We start from the raw sequence: 13,748 nt of genomic DNA on the forward strand, positions 1-13,748 counted from the left end.
TTTCTTTTTACTCTGTTTTTTTTCCCTTATCTCTTAAATTTTTTTTTCTTCTTTTTTTTTTAAGATTTTAAAAAATTTATTTATTTGACACAGAGAGAGAGGGAGAGAGCAAGGACAAGCAGGGGGAGTGGCAGGCAGGGGAGAAGCAGACTCCCTGCTGAGCAAGGAGCCAACGTGGGGCTCAATCCCAGGACCCTGGGATCATGACCTGAGCCAAAGGCATCCGTTTAACCACCACCCAGGCACCCCTCTGTTGAATTTTTCAAACAAGATTGTATTATATATTATGCATTTATCATGTAATTAAAATAAAAACTTTTTACAAAATCTAGAAGCTTGGAGGAGAAGTAGTAGTAAAAGTAATATGCATCTTATGCCTTGTGCTTTCTCCTATTGGCTTCACTGAAATATGCTTTTTTAAGAGAGGGAGAGGGAGGGAGGGAGAGATGATTAGGATAGGGAGAGAGAGAATCTTAAGTAGATTCCATGCCCAGTGTGGAGCCCATATGGGGCTCAATCTCACGACCCTGAAATTATGACCTGAGCTGAAATCCAAGAGTCAGATGCTGACTGAGCCACCCAGGAGCCCTTCACTGAAATATTTTTAAAGTGACTAATTCACTACCCCCAAAAAATGTATTTTGGCCTGTATCTCTGCTTCGCCTTTGGAGTCTTTAAACTGTTCTGATGCCTAATCACACAGTATCATTTAATATTACATGATTTTTTTTCAGGGATGTATTGTATCTTCCCTTTATATTGGTTCTTATGTTTCTCCATTTCACACAGCATCTTGGTGCTCAGTAAAGATTTACAGTTCATGCTCTTCCAGCCTAAAGGAAGAGACACCAACCTGTCCTTCCTCTGAATCTCCCAGATCTATTAAAATCCACTGTGTTTCAAGGCCCAAATGCCATATCTGCTAGGAAGCCATCCCTTCCTTATCCTTCCAATTAGAATATATGGTATTTTTCCCTTCCCCATATTCCCACAATACTATTTTTTCATTTAATTACTGTTTTTTCATTTAATTACTGTTTTATTTTTACAATTCAAACTTCTCTAGACCAAAGTCTTTGAGGTCAGAGAAGCAGATTTAAGTTATCCCTGCATTGCACTCTCCCCACCCCAGCCAAAATATTGCATTCATAGGTGCTCAATAAATGCATGTTTGAGTTCAAAGGAAATTGAAAGGTTGGGAATTTTTTGGTAGGTTTTTACAGAATCCTAAAAGGAACTAAGTTATTCAGCTGCAGAGACAACTTCCAGCACAAATTGCATTATCAAGAAACTTCTCAGCTCTTACGTGTCTGTGAGGCCATTGTTTAAGCTCAGGTGGAAGGAATAGCACTAGTCTCATCTACTCTTTTCTTTATATATCCCTGCAAGTAATTCTGGATAATAAATTTCTAATTGTGGAATTGCCGTCAAATGAAATGCACCAATTCCCATACCCATCAATAGTGTAATGACTTAAGAGGCACCTGGGTGGCTCAGTTGGAAGTGTCTGATTCTTGATTTCAGCTCAGGTTATGATCTCAGGCTCTGTGATAGGTGTGGAGCCTGCTTAAGATTCTCTCTCACTCTGCCCCTTTCCCCTGCCTGCTTGTGCATGCTTTCTTTCTCTCTCTTTCAAAAAATAAAGTAGGGCACCTGGGTGGCTCAGTTGGTTGGGTGACTGCCTTCGGCTCAGGTCATAGTCCCAGAGTCCCAGGATCAAGTCCCTCATCGGGCTTCCTGCTCAACAGGGAGTCTGCTTCTCCCTCTGCCACTCCCCACTGTTGTGCTCGCTCTCTCTCTCAAATAAATAAAATCTTTTTAAAAAAAAAAAAAGAATTACAAAAAATAAAATAAATTGCATAATGACTTAATAATACTGGGTGTCATCATCTTTGAGGATCAACCATGTTAAATATGGTATCTTGTTCTTCTATCTGTTTCCCTTTGTTTTTCAGTGATGTAAAGACTTCTGCTTACTCTCCCTGTCTTCCCCCACCTAGAACTTCCTCTATACTCTTAATGTGTATCTAAAGCCTGCATTTACCAGCTCTGTATTTTTTTTTTTTAATTTGAGAGAGAGAGCTTGAGTGAGAGAACAAAAATAGAAGGAGCAGCAGAGGGAGAGGGAGAAGCAGTCTCCCCACTGACCAAGGAGCTTGATATGGGGCTTGATCCCAGACCCTGGGATCATGATCTGCCTGCTCTGTATTCTTTCTCCTATTAACCCAATGAATTTGAATTAATAGACTAAGGTTAGCAGAGTTATGTTTGTCTCCCTGAAGAATGAAGCATATTTGGGAAGTCCTGCCCCCATCTCCACTATTCTTCTGAAACCAATGCATAGGGCATCTCTGACCATAGCCCTTGGTTTACTTAATGCCAAAGCAATTTTCAGATATCAAATCTTAAATGTCACTTCCTGAGAGCATTTGGCACAGTACCTGGCAAAATAGTTGAAATTCAATATTTACTAAATGAATGAATCCACCCACCTCCCTACCCATCCATCCACTCAACCATTCTAAAACTCATCATAGCCCTTACTAGCACAAGAGCACCCGTGGTTTTGTCGGAAAAGGACTTCAGCCACCTGGGGGCAGCAGAGCCTCACCAATGGCTGGGCTAGAACTTGCTAGCACTTCTGAGCATCTTTCCAGTTGGGGGTCTGGGAACTGGATTCTGATCTTGTTGTGCTAGAGGATGTTTTGCTAGCATGCATTTTGATTTATTCTCATGCCTTGAACTCTTAACGTACCAAATAGCATTTAATAATACTAAAAATGATTCTGTAATACTAGCCCTTATTCTCCACGGGTGATTTTCTTCAGTTTAGGCTGTCTGGAGGAATGTTGCATATCCAGTCTTCCTCTAATTGTTAAAGCTACTCGATATGCATTTGCATTACAGACAGACCTGGGCTGAAATCACTTTGTAAAATGAGACCTGGAAGCACACAGAAGTAGTAGTTTTACCCTTGGAATTACCCTTTTTCTGCAGGCGCTGTACCACCTGAGGTAGGCAAATGTATTTTTTATTCACAATACAGGACTCTGACTTGGCTTCATGGAATGTTTTTGTTTTGTTTTAATAAATGGATGGCAAAGAAATTTTGGAGTGGGGATGAGAGGAGGTGCAAGCATGTGAGCCTAGGAATGTTGTTAGTTCTTTCCAGGGAAACCCTCCCTCTTTCCTTTTGTCTCTACAAAGTCCGCATGCAAAATCCTGTGAAAGTCTGAGAATATAGCTGGTGACTTACAGAGATGTCAGAACAATGATTTATTGCCCTATGAATCCATCTACCTAAAAGGTCCCTGGAATTCTAAAGGAGTTCTCACTACAAATTTAATTTTAATTCACTTAACTTTTGAAAAATGGTATATGTCCTCACTAAATGGGAAGAATCTTAAGGACAGGGACTGTGTCTTTTTGTGTTTGTGTACCAGGAACTTTTCACAGTGTCTGGCAGAATGTGCTCTGTAAGTATGTGTTGAATAACTTGAAATTTCCTAGCTAATGCCACCAAATCAAATAAAAGGTGACCTTGGGTAAGAAAGACTTTAATCTCTCTGGATCTCGTTTTCCTCCCCCAACCCCACCTCACCCCCAAATACTCAGCCTTTGCTTTTGAATACTGGCTTTAGTCTAAACCTTACAGACTCTATATTTCCTTTTATACTTACAGGCATACCAGAAAGGTAGACTAAATATGTATTAGTATCCCAGTTCCATTAGATGAGAAAATTGAGACTCGGGCTAAAAGATTCAGCCAGATCACCTAGCCACATCCTCATTTACAAAGATCACAAAACACATTTTTTTTTTTGCTTTTAAGTACAACATGCTTTTCACTGTATTTATCCAGAGTGTAAGAGATAATCATACTAGACAGTCTCTTCAGACCATTTTTCTGGCTTCAGCAGTGGTTCTCAGTCCTCACACACATTAGAATTAGTACAGAGCTTTTAAAAAATAACCAGGAAACAAGACTGTGTGGTATTGGCAGCAGAAGGATAGCCATGTAGATCAATGGAACAGGATATAAAATCCTCTGGATTTTATATACCCAACCAGTTTTTTTATAAAATGCAAAAGCAATTCAGTGGGAAAAGGGTAACCTTTTCAAGAAATGGAGCTGGAGCAATTGGACATCCATAGGTTAAAAAATAAAACTCAACCTGAACCTCACACCTTTCATAAAAATTAACTCAAAATTGATCACTGTAAAACTTTAGGGGAAAAAAATAGAAAAAAATCTTTAGGACTTAGGACTGAGCAAAGAATTCTTACACTTGATGCCAAAAGCATGACTATACAAGGAAAAAAATGGATGAAGTGGACTTCATCAAAATTAATAACATTTTTTTCCAAAAAAGACCCTAGTAAAAAGATGAAAAGACAAGCTACAGGCTTAGAGAAAACATCTGTGAAAGACAAATCCAACAAAGGACTAGTATCCAGAATATATAAAGAGTTCTTAAACTCAGAAGAAAAGAAAATTCAATTAAAAATGGGCAAGACACACTTCATTGAAGACAATCTACAGATGGCAAATATTGCTTATAAAAAGATGTTTAATATCATTAACCATTAGGGAATTGCAAATTAAACTCATCATGAGTACCACTACATACATATTAGAATGACTAAAAAAAAAAAAAATAGTGACAACACAAAATGCTGCCAAGAATGCAGGGAAAGGGACACTGACTGGCTCAGTTGGAAGAACCCATGACTCTTGATCTGGGGGTCGTGAGTTTGAGACCCTTGTTGGATATAAAGATTACTTAAATAAATAAATTTTTTTAAAAATGCAGGGAAATAGGATTACTCATAAATTGCTGGTGGGATAAAAAATGTTCTAATCATCATGAATGACAGTTTGGTATTTTCTTATAAAACCCGATGAAGTGGGGCACCTGGGTGGCTCAATGGGTTAAGCCTCTGCCTTTGGCTCAGGTCATGATCTCAGGGTCCTGGGATTGAGCTCAGCATTGGGCTCTCTGCTCAGCGGGGAGCCTGCTTCCCTTCCTCTCTCTCTGCCTGCCTCTCTGCCTACCTGTAATCTCTACCTGTCAAATAAATAAATAAAATCTTAAAAAAAAAAAAAACCAGATTGAAACAACTATATGACTCAGTAGTTGTAATTTTGAGCCCTTGTCCAAGAGAATTAAAAAGTGTGTTTATACAAAAACTTGGACATGAATCTTCATAACAGTTTTATTGATAATCAAAAAAGTTGGAAACAACTTAGCTGTCATTCAATGCATAAATGGTTAAACAAATTGGTAAGATTTTTCTATTGCCTAATGTATGGTCTCTCCTGGAGAAAGTTCCATGTATACTTCAGTAGAATGTGTATTCTGCTATTATTGGGTGGAATGTCCTATATATCTGTTAAATCTAGTTGGTTTACAATGTTGTTCTATTTCCTTATTCTGTTTCCTTATTGGTCTTCTGTTTAGATGTTCTGTTCATTACTGAAAGTAGGATATTGGAGTCTCCAACTATCGTAGAACTATTTTCCACTTCTATTCTATCACTGTTTGCTTCATATATTTGGGGCTTTGTTGGTTGGTGTGTGTAGTTATTATAACTTCTTGATGAATTGACCCCTCTACCAATATGTTATGTCCTTGTTTGTCTCATAATAGTTTTTGAATTAAGATCTATATTTTCCCCCTGATTTTAGTATTGTCATAAAGTTCTGCTTGGCCTACCATTTGCATGGGAATATCTTTTTATAAACTTTCACTTTCAACCTATGCATGTCCTTATATCCAAAGTGACTCTCTTGTAGGTAAAGAGTTTCCCAGACAAACAAAAACTAAAGGAGTTTGTGACCACTAACCCAGCCCTGCAAGAAATATTAAAAGGGATTCTTTGAGTAGAAGAAAAGACCAAAAGTGAGAAAGACTAGGTAGGAACAGAGAAAATCTTCAGAAACAATGATGAAACAAGTAATAAAATGGCACTAAATACATATCTATCAATAATTACTCTGAATATAAATGGACTAAACACTCCAATTAAAAGACATACAATGTCAGAATGGATTAAAAAAAAAAAAAAAGACCCATCTATGTGCTGCCAACCAGAGACAATTTTAGACCTAAAGACACCTGCAGAAAGTGAGGGGATGGAAAAACGTTTATCATGCAAATGGACAGCAAAAGAAAGCCAGGGTAGCAATACTTCTACCAGACAAAGTAGTTTTTAAACCAAATACTGTAACAAGAAATGAAGAAGGGCACTATATCATAAAAAAGGGAACTATCCAACAAGAAAATCTAACAATTGTAAATATTTATGCCCCTAACTTGGGAGCACCCACTTGTATAAAACAATGAATAAGAAATATAAACAAACTCTTTGATAATAATACAATAGTAGGGGACTTTAACACTCAACTTACATCAGTGGATAGATTATCTAAGCAAAAAATCAACAGGGAAACAATGGCTTTGAATGACATACTGGATCAGATGGACTTAACAGATATATTCAGAACATTTCATCCTAAAGCAGCAGAATACACATTCTTTTTAAATGCACATGGGACACTCTCCAGAATAGACCACATACGGGGCTCACAAATCAGGCCTCAACCAGTATAAAAAGATTGAGATTATACCATGCATATTTTCTGACCACAGCACTATGAAGTTTGAAGTCAACCACAAGAAAAAATATGGAAAGACCACAAATACATGGAGGTTAAAGGACATGCTACTAAGGAGTGAATGGGTCAACCAAGAAATTAAAGAAGAAATTAAAAACTACATGGACACAAATGAAAATGAAAACACTATGGTCCAAAACTTTAGGGATGCAGCATAAGCAGTCATAAGGAGGAAGCATATAGTAATATAGGGCTACCTCAGGAAGCAAGAAAAATTTCAAACAGCCTAAACTTACACTAAAGGAGCTAGAAAAAGAATAACAAATGAAGCCTAAAGCCAGCAGAGGAAGGAAAATAATAAAGATTAGAGCAGAAATAAATGATACAGAAATAAACAAAAACATAAGAGATCGATGAAACCAAGAGCTGGGAGCTTGTTCTTTGAAAAAATTAATAAAATTGGTAAATGCCTAGCCAGATTTTTCAAAAAGAAAAGAGAAAGGACCCAAATAAATAAAATCACAAATGAGAGAGGAGAAATCACAACCAATACTACAGAAATACAAACAATTGTAAGAGTATATTATGAAAAATTATATGCTACCAAATGGGCAAACTGGAAGAAATGGATAAATTCCTGGAAACATATAAACTACCAAAACTGAAACAGGAAGAAATGGAAAACTTCAACAGACCAATAACCAGCAAAGAAATTTCATACATAATTAAAAACAAAAGTGCAGGGCCAGATGGCTTCACAAGGGAATTCTATCAAACATTTAAAGAAGAGTCAACACCTGTGCTTGCTTCAGCAGAATACACTAGTTCTTCTCAAACTATTCCAAAAAATAGAAATGGAAGGAAAACTTCCAAACTCATTGATGAGGCCAGCATTACCCTGATTCCAAAACTGGACCAAGACTCTACTAAAAAAAGAGAACTACAGGCCCATATCCCTGATGAACATGGAAGTAAAAATTCTCAACAAAATACTAGCAAATCGAATCCAACAGTACATTGAAAGAATCATTTACCATGACCAAGTGGGATTTATTCCTGGGCTGCAAGGGTGGCTCAATATTTGTAAATCAACAACATGGTACACTATATTAATAAAAGAAAGGATAAGAACCAATAAATGAATCAATAATCAATCAATAAATGAATCAATAACTGAATCAATAAATGAAGAAAAAGCATTTGACAAAATGCAACATCCATTCTTGATAAAAATCCTCAACAAAATTGGATTAGAGGGAACATACCTCAACATAATAAAGGCCATAGATGTGGTCAACTAATCTTCAACAAAGCAGGAAAGAATGTCCAATGGAAAAAAGACAGCCTCTTCAACAAATGGTGTTAGGAATATTGGACAGCCACATGCAGAGAAATGAAATTGGACCATTTCCTTACACCACAAATGAAAATAGACTCAAAATGGATGAAGGACCTCAATGTGAGAAAAGAATCCATGAAAATCCTTGAGGAGAACACAGGCAGCAACTTCTTAGACCTCAGCCGCAGCAACTTCTTCCTAGGAACATCGCCAAAGGCAAGGGAAGCAAGGGCAAAAATGAACTAGTGGGATTTCATCAAGATCAAAAACTTTTGCACAGCAAGGGAAACAGTTAACAAAACCAAAAGACAACTGACAGAATGGGAGAAGATATTTGCAAACGACATATCAGATAAAGGGCTAGTATTCTAAAATCTATAAAGAGCTTAGCAAACTCAACACCCAAAGAACAAATAATCCAATCAAGAAATGGGCAGAGGACATGAACAGACATTTCTGCAAAGGAGACATCCAGATGGCCAACAGACACATGAAAAAGTGCTCCACGTCACTCGGCATCAGGGAAATACAAATCGAAGCCACAATGAGATACCACCTCACACCAGTCAGAATGGCTAAAATTAATAAGTCAGGAAATGACAGATGCTGGCGAGGATGTGGAGAAAGGGGAACCAACCTACACTGTTGGTGGGAATGCAAGCTGGTGCAACCACTCTGGAAAACAGCATGGAGGTTCCTCAAAAAGTTGAAAATAGAGCTACCCTATGACCCAGCAATTGCACTACTGGGTATTTACCCTAAAGATACAAACGTAGTGATCCGAAGGGGCACATGTACCCAAATGTTTATAGCAGCAATGTCCACAATAGCCAAACTATGGAAAGAACCTAGATGTCCATCAACAGATGAATGGATAAAGAAGATGTGGTATATATACACAATGGAATACTATGCAGCCATCAAAAGAAATGAAATCTTGCCATTTGCAACGAAGTGGATGGAACTAGAGGGTATTATGCTTAGTGAATTAAGTCAATCGGAGAAAGACAACTATCATATGATCTTGCTGATATGAGGAAGTGCAGAAGCAACGTGGGGGATTTGGGGGTAGGAAAAGAATAAATGAAATAAGATGGGATTGGGAGGGAGACAAACCATCAGAGACTCTTAATCTCACAAAACAAACTGAGGGTTGCTGGGGGGAGGGGGGTCGGGAGAGAGTGACGGGGTTATGGACATTGGGGACAGTATGTGCTATGGTGAGTGCTATGAAGTGTGTAAACCTGGCAATTCACAGACCTGTACCCCTGGGGCTAAAAATACATTACATGTTTATTAAAAAATTAAAAAAAAATAAAGACCATAGATGAAAAATCCACAGCTAATATCATCCTCAATGGGGAAAAACTGAGAGCTTTTCCTCTATGGTAAGGAATAAGACAGGGATGTCCACACTCACTGCTGTTATTTAAGATAGTACTGGACGTCCTAGCCTCAGCAGTCAGATGACAAGATGAATAAAAGGCATCCAAATCAGCAAGGAAGAAGTCAAACTTATACTATTAGCAGATGACATGATAATATATATAGAAAACCCAGACACTCTACCAAAAATTGCTAGAATTGATACACGAATTCAGTAAAGTTGTAGGATACAAAATCAATGAACAGAAATCTGTTGCATTTCTATATCCCCAATAATGAAGTAACAGAAAGAGAAATCAAGGAATTGATCTCATTTATAATTACAACCAAACCCATAAGATACCTAGGAATAAACTTAACCAAAAAGATAAAATATCTGTACTCTGATAACTATAAAACACCTATAAAAGAAATTGAACACAATGAAATGGAAAGAAATTCCATGCTCATGGATTGGAAAAACAAGTATTGTTAAAATGTTTATACTACCCAAAGCAGTCTACAGATTTAACGCAATCCCTCTCAAAATAGCAATAGCATTTTTCACAGAGCTAGAACAAACAATCCTAAAATATATATGGAACCACAAACGACTCTGAATAGCTAAAACAATCTTGGAAAAGAAAGCAAAGCTGGAGGCATCATGATTCTGGACTTCACGTTATGTTACAAAGCTGTAGTGATCAAGACAGTAGTACAGTACTGGCACAAAAACAGGCACATGATCAATGGAACAGAATAGAAAACCCAGAAATGGACCCACAACCATATGGTTTACTAACCTTCAACAAAGCAGGGAAGAATATCCAATGGAAAAAGTCTCTTCAACAAATGGTGTTGGGAAAACGGGACAGCAACATGCAGAAGACTGAAACTGGACCATTTTTCTTATACCATACACATAAATAAACTCAACATGGATGAAGGCCCTAAGTGTGAAACAGGAATGCATCAAGTTCCTAGAGGAGAACACAGGTAGCAACTTCCTTGATCTTGGCCATAGCAACTTCTTACTGGACATGTCACCAGAGGCAAGGAAAACAAAAGCAAAAGTGAACTATTGGGACTTCATCAAGATAAAAAGCTTCTGCACAGTGAAGGAAAGAATCAACAAAACTAAAAGGCAGCCTATGGAGTGGGAGAAGATATTTGCAAATGACATAGCTGATAAAGGGTTAGTGATCCAACATTTATAAAGAGCTTATCTAATCAACACCCAAAAGACAAATAATCCAGTTAAGAAATGGGCAGAAGACAGGAATACACATTTTTCCAAAGAAGACATCCAGATGGCCAACAGACACATGTAAAGATGCTCAACATCACTCATCATCAGGAAAATGCAAATCAAAGCCTTAATGAGACACCACTTCACACCTGTCAGAATAGCTAAAATTGACAACACAGTAAACAACAGGTGTCGGTGAGGATACAGAGAAAGGGGAACCCTCAGGAACTATTGGTGGGAATGCAAACTGGTGCAGCCACTTCGGAAAACAGTACGGAGCTTCCTCAGAAAGTTACAAATAGAACTACCCTATAATCCGGCAATTGCACTACTAGTTATTTACCCAAAGGATACAAAAATACAGATTTGAAGGGGTACATGCACCCTGATGTTTATAGCAGCATTATCAATAATAACCAAATTATGGAAAGAGCTCAAGTGTCCATCAGCTGATGAATAAAGAAGATAATATATGTATACATATCTTCTCTATATATTTTCCATTATAGATATATAGAGGCATAGATAGATATCTATATCTATAATGGATTATTACTCAGCCATAAAAAGGAATGCAATCTTTCCATTTGCAATGATGTGGATGGAGTAGAGAGTATATGCTAAGTGAAATAAGTCAGAGAAAGATAAATACCATATGATTTCACTCATGTGGAATTTAAGAAACAAAACAGATGAACATAGGGGAAAAAAAGAAAAAAGAGGGGCAATCCAGAAAAGACTCTTAACTATAGAGAACAAACAGGTTTCTTGGAGGGGTGATGGGTGGGGGGATGGGTTAAATGGGTGATGGGTATTAAGGAGGGCATGTGTTGTGATGAGCACTGGGTGTTGTGATGAATCACTAAATTCTATACCTGAAACTAAAAAAAAATAATAATAAAAATTTTTTAAAAAGTGAGTCTCTTGTAATCGACACACATTTGGATCATAGTTTTTTAAATTCATCCTGCCAATCTCTGCCTTTTGTTGGAGAGTTTAATTCATTTACATTTAAAGTGACTATAGATAAAAGACTTACTTTTCCATTTGCTGTTTTCTGTATATCTTATACCTTTTTTGTTCTTCTGTTTTCTTCATTACTGCCTTCTTTGGTGGTCATTAATTTTTTCATAGTGCACCATTGTGATTCCTGTCTCATTTCCTTTTGTGTATAATTTTTAGATATATTCCTAGTGGTTACCATGGAGATTACAATTAACATCCTAAATGGCAATCTAGTTTGAATTGATTTCAACTTAACTTTAATAGCATACAAAATTCTGCTCCTATACAGCTCCATTTCCTTCTTAGATTTTTTTCCTCTCAAAAATTACATCCTTATATACTGTGCACCCATGACATAGACTCAGTGATTGTTTTCTGCATTTGTCTTTTAGTCATGTAGGATATAAAAGTAGAGTTAGAAACCAAAAATACAGCAATTCTGTCTTTTATATTTACCTACATACTTCTATTAGAGAGCTATATTTCTCATATGGCTTTGAGTTACTGCTTAGTGTCTGTGCATTTCAACACAAAGAACACCTTTAAGTATTTCTTGTGTGGCAGTTTTACTCGCAACAAATTCCTTTAGTTTTTGTCTATTCAGAAATGTCCTAATTTCTCCTTCATCTTTGAAGGGTAATTTTGCCATAAACACAATTCTCAGCTGCCAGGGTTTTCTTGTTTGTTTGTTTGTTTTTGTTTTTGTTTTTGTTTTCTTTCAGAACATTAAAAAATGTCATGTCACTCGCTTCTAGCCTCCATGTGTCTGATGTGAAATCTGCTTTAATATTATTGAGGATTCTTTTTATATACTTAGTCAACTTATCTGTTGCTACTTTCAAGGTACTCTTTATCTTTGTTGACAATTCGATTATGTGTCTCAGTGTGGCTCTCTTTGTTTATCCTTCTTGAAATTTATTGAGCTTCTTGAGTGTTTAAATCCATGTCTTTTATCAAATTTAGGGAGTGTGATACCATTATTTCTTCAAATATTCTTTGTGTACTTTTTTCTCTGGCCTTTCCTTCTGGAACCCCCACTGTACATATGTTAGTGTGGTAGTGTCCTACACATCTCTCAGGCTTTGTTGAGTTTTCTTTGTTCTTTTTGTTGTTGTTGTTGTTCCTCAAACTGGGTATTTTCACTTGATCTATCTTCAAGTTTGCCATTTTTTTTTCTTCTTCCTGGTCAGATCTATTGAACCTTCTAGTAGGTTTTTCATTCAGTTATGGCATTCTCAGCTTCGGAATCCAGTTTGACTCTTTTTCTATCATTTCTATTTCTGTGTTAATATTCTCTTTCTCCATATTGTTTTCCAGTTTTCTTTACCATTTGTTCATGGTTTCCTTTAGTTCTTTGAGAATATTAAAGACAATTTATTTAAAGGTTTTTTCTAATAAGTTCAATGTCTTCCCTAGGTACATTCATATCTACTGTGAATAGGTCATTTTTTTTTGTTTCTTTTTATACTTCATAATTTTTTTTGAAAACTGATCATTTTGAATATTAAAATGTGGCAACTCCAAAAGATCAGATTGTTTACTCCTTCAGTGTTGTTGTTGTTTTCTGTAAGCTTCAGCTATTTGTTTGCCTAGTTACTTTTCTAAAGTATTCTGTAAAGTCTTCAGTCTTTGTTATAAGTGATCTCCAAAGTCTCTCTTTCTTTAGCTTATATTCAGGTAGTGTTTTAACAGATTTCCTTGAATCCCAGAAACGGAATGAGAGAAAGACACAGAGAGAGACACCTTTCCTAGTCTTTGCACATTGGCTCAGTTCTAGGACACTCCTTCATTGCTCCTTCACCTCATTTCAATTCCTAATTGCTCCGGCTAGAACTTCTAGTATGATGTTGAATAGCATTGACAAAAGTCTTTTAATTTTGATTCTAATCTTAAGGGGAGAGATTTTAGCCTTTTACTATTGAATATGGTGTTATTTGTGGGTTGTTGTTTTTTTTTAAGATTTTATTTCGTTATTTGACACAGAGAGAGCACAAGTAGGCAGAGTGGCAAGTAGAGGGAGAGGGAGAATCATGTTCTCCACTGAGCAAGGACCTGGATGCGGGCTCCATCCCAGGACCCTAGGATCATCACCTGAGCTGAAGGCAGACACTTAACCAACTGTGCCACCCAGGCACCCCTTATTTGTGGGTTTTCATATATGGCCTTCCCTT

This window comes from Lontra canadensis, unplaced genomic scaffold, assembly GCF_010015895.1.
Source record: "Lontra canadensis isolate GAN:19392208 unplaced genomic scaffold, GSC_riverotter_1.0 scaffold28, whole genome shotgun sequence".
Lineage (NCBI taxonomy): Eukaryota > Metazoa > Chordata > Mammalia > Carnivora > Mustelidae > Lontra > Lontra canadensis.